Source organism: Heterocephalus glaber, unplaced genomic scaffold, assembly GCF_053883595.1.
Source record: "Heterocephalus glaber isolate CG9 unplaced genomic scaffold, H.glaber_assembly_v1.0 deba00000818, whole genome shotgun sequence".
Taxonomy (NCBI): Eukaryota; Metazoa; Chordata; class Mammalia; order Rodentia; family Bathyergidae; genus Heterocephalus; species Heterocephalus glaber.
The window spans coordinates 6,476,611-6,481,185 of NW_028258164.1; positions in this window are offsets into that span (position 1 = coordinate 6,476,611).

Consider the following 4,575-nt stretch of genomic DNA (forward strand, 5'->3'; position numbering starts at 1 on the left):
AAGACCAATATTAATAAAAAAAAAATCAGTTCATAGTGCAAGGCAACATAACTAATTACTAAATTGTATATGGTGGGCCCCAAATCAAGAAAAGCAAAGTCCCGACTCAAGTCCACCCTCTGGCCCTGCCTGGCCTAGGGCAGCCTGATTCCATCTTTTATTCCTGTCAGGTCTACAAATGGCCTCTGCATCTCTGGCAGAACAGCCAGGCTGTTATTTCCAACTGATTTCAGCTGGTACTCCAGAGGAACTCTATTTGGCATCACAGTCACAAGGATTTACTTGAAAATTCAGTGAGTAAGTTAGCTGGGCTGGACAGTGACTACAATTCTCCCACCTGGAAGGAGGCAGGAAGGTCAGGAGCAGAGGGTGAATGTTGGAGACTTCGCCACCAGGGCTGGCCCCACCGGACGGGGCCAAGAAGCTATCAGCAGGCTCAGGTTCAACTCAAGGTAAAAGAGAGGCTTATTCTCTCCTCAGATCATTACTGAGTGCCTACTGTGTGCCATGCAAAAGCCCTTGCTTGCTCTTAAGGAGTTGTGCAAGGTACCTGATCTCCCTGGAGCTCAGTAGCATTGCTGATGATTAGAATAACAGGAATCCACTTCCTATTGCTGCTATGACAATGTACCACAAACTGAAATAAACAGGAATTTATCATCTCACAGTTCTGGAGGCTGAGTCTGAATCAAAGTATCTCGGTGCTGTGCTGGTTTGGAGCTGTGGACGATGCTCCTGTGGCCGTTTGGTGGCAATTTTCAGTGTTCCTGCCTGTATCACTCCAAGTTCTGCCTTCTTCTCACAGGACTGCTCACTGTATGTCTCTGTCTCAGTGTGACCTTCTTTTCATGATCTTCTGAGGACATCAATTATACTGGATTGGGGGGCCTCTCTACATCAGTATGACTTCATCTTATTCCCAATAATGCCACTTTCTGAAGTACCAGGAAATAGGATTTTAATGTGGTTTTTTTGGTGAGGATAAAATTCAACCTTTAACAAGAACTAGAAAATTTCTTAAGCTCTCTTATTTCCAACACGAAATGCAAAATATGATATTAATGAGTAAGATACCACTTTTTAAAACATCAATCACCAATAATCATCACCTCTGCTAACCAACTTCAGGGACTATGTAATCAACACCTTCTGAAATAGGGATGTTCTACTTGATCTCTCCTAACATTGTCAAAATCCACCCAATGGTAATGATTTCAGAAATTAAGTATGTTCATATCAGCCATGCATATGTTTGAAGGCAAGTATAAGATGGTCTCTCTCACCATCTAAGTGTTACACACCCTGGATGCCATTATGGCCATTCTCCCCATATGGACTCGTACTAGTCCACTTTCTTAAACTATGACATTAGTACCCAAATCTAATACCAAACTGGAGGCACTGACTCTCCCATCACAGACTCAGAGTTTAACTACCAAGCCCAACCTGTGTGTGCTGGCAGCAAATGTCTCATTCATCCTGAACTTGTATGGTTGTCTGATATTTTTAGATAGCCAAGATGACATAAAAGGGAATAAAAGCTCACTACCAGTCAAAGTAAAGAATCACCCCAAGTTCTTTCATCACTCCTGCATCCTAGGGCTGAGATATTCCAATAGGACAGACAGAAGAAGGAACCTCTGACCCATATCTCATGTGAGATAAAGGAAAAAACATAAGGCAAAGAAGAGACTTGGGACTTTCTGATTTCTGAAAGGCAGTAAATGACAAGAAAAGGTGAGACTTTAACAATAGAGAACAAAGATAAAATACAAGTTGTTGAGGAGGAAGAAGAAGAGGAGATAGCCTGAAGGAGACAGTGAAATCCACCCACAAATAATCTCTGCTCACAGGGACATGTGCCTATGCGGACACTGCAGAAGTCTAGGTAGTGATTATTCATGTTCTCATACAGTCTGACAGGACAATGTAACTGGGTCACAATATTCCTATATCTGAATCTCTGTAGTGAACATTTATCACCAGTTACCTTGAGTGAATTGTTGTTTGGACTTTTTTCAAAGTCTCATTTGTGAGTTCACCTTTATCAAAATGATGGCACAGAAAGTAGTAAGAAGGAGAAGAGTACCCATCAACCTCAAGTCAAGCACTACCTCTGCCCATGGGGAGCATGGCAGGTAATGAGGTGATGTCAGTACAGTCTACAGGGCACTGAGGGGACCCACCCCACGGCAACAACTCAGCTCCCCTGCTGGACGATGGAAGGTTTCTCTCCTGCCTACCCAAAGTGATTATATATATATAAGCTCTCTGATATATATATATATATATATATATATATCCTAAACTGTATCCACTGATGTTACCCAGAATTATAACCATAATTTAGTAAGTGCTCAAGCTGTAGTAGATATTGCAAAACTTGCTCAAGATCATGCTTTGGTAGAGGTGTTGGAATCTACAAAGAAGGGCAATAAACAGCATTCTGCACCCCACCTGTGATACAAACATCGTCAACAGATGAAGGACCCAAAATATTTACTTTATCCCAGCAAAGGCTGAAGCAGAGAATGAAGCCTGATGTCCAAATCCAATGGATCCTCCCTCTAAAAGCCATTTCTGAGCAGGTTTTCTTAACCAGCCTGGGCCTCTCTTCTGAGGCAAGATCCAGGTCTACACAGGACCGACCAGGACACCGGGTGGATCCCAAGATAGAGGTGGTGAGATGAGCCCCCCTTGCCAGTCAATTCTTCCTAACTTGACAAATGTTCAGCTACAGGAAAGAGAGACTCTAAGAGCTAATTTTAGGGGAGAAATCCCTCTCACGTACACCAGAGGGTGAAGTTCTTCCCTCTGACAAGAGGCAGAGCCAATATCTGAGGCCACCAAAGTCCCCACATTTACCTACGGTGGTGACTGTGCATAAGCGTATCTGGTAAACTGTTGGGTGAGTGGGTAGCAGGGGTCAGTTCTGGCTGATGAGTGTGAGTGTGTGTGTGTGTGAGTGTGCGTGTGTGCACACACATGCACATAATATAGTACCTATACTTCACGGCATTCAGCCCAGCCCTATAGACTTGGAGGAGGAACAGTAATCAGGAATTAAAGGAACAGTTTCCATAAAAACTCTGATCTCTGAGGCACAAGCAGCCCCCCTCTACCCACAGGGTAAAACACAGCACAGAGTTGGGAAAGACTCTCCCCACCTGCTTCATTGTGGAGCTTGGCACGGCTGAGGGGCAGCAAGAGAACACAGCTGCCCCTTGGCACAGATGGGTGGCAGTGCCACTGGCAGAAGATGGGGCAATGCTGACAAGTTTACAGGTCACTTAAAGACAGGAATGATGGCAGCAGTGGGTGTTAACTGTTAGGACTAAATCAGCTGTGTGAGCAGAGTCAATGTTTTAAATTTGCTCATTAGTTCTCTATTTACGATCCCAGAGTTTCTGGGCATCAAGAGAGTGGGCATCAGCTAGGCTCTGCTTAACATCTCACTTGGAGAGGGGTGATAAGGGCATCCACTGGGGCACAGTGTATCTGGGGTTTGTCTGGGAAAAGACGCTCTTTTGTACAAGAGCAGAACACGCCTTGTAGCTGTAAGGGCTTCCGTTTCTTGCTGGCTGTCCCCAGGAGGTGGCCCTCAGCTCCTCAATGCTGCTCTCAGTGTCCTGTGACCTGGTACTCCCAACAAGTCACCCACATGTTCAAAGTCAGAAAGGAGGCACCGGCCCCAGTAAGAGGGCAATACAAACTAATGTCACCTCTACCCTGCTTGGTGCTCTACTGACTGCAATCAACTCATGGTCACCACCACTCACGGGACTAGGGAGGGCCACACTGGCATGCACACCAGCAGGTGAGGGTCACAGGTACCACCTGGGTTAAACAAAATAGAAGTTCCTCTCTTGTGAAGGAACCCCAAAAGTAGGCAGTTCGGGACTTGGCTCTCCTTAGGGTATGGCATTCTTCCTGGGAGATCAGAAGAGCCACAGAGCTCTGGCCAGCCACTTCCAGGGAGGAGGATGACGAGAAAGCAGGGGGGTGGGGTGCCCTCTTCCTTTGGAGCTACTTCTTCAAAGTGTCACTCACATTTCAATTTATGCCCCACTTGATAGAATATAGTCCAGGACTCCCCCTATGTACAAAAGAAGTTGTGAAACATAGCTGACAGTATAAATATACTCGGCACCCCAAAACTGAGGAGAAAGAGGAGACAGAGTAGGGGATGAGGAAAGGAGGAGTCTCTGCTACACTGACATCAACAAAGTGGCCCAGACTGGAAAGAGAGCAGAAATCTCACGGGACCATCAGGAAGATCCTTGAGAGAGCACAGGCATCCCCAGAGGCCCCCACAAATGACTGGGAAGGACCCCCCTCCAGAACCAGGCCAGAGAGGTCTGGAAATGTCACATGTTCCTGTGGTTCCCAAACTGAAACATTCATCAGAATCAGCTCTCTGCTTAGGAACTCAGGTTCAGAACTGAACCCTAGACCTGCTCAACTATGGCTTCTACAAAATAAAGCTAGGATTTTCTGTGAAACCACACCCTTTAGGGAAATCTGATGGTCAAGTTTAGAAATTACCATTGTGCACATTTTCAAAAACATAATTAC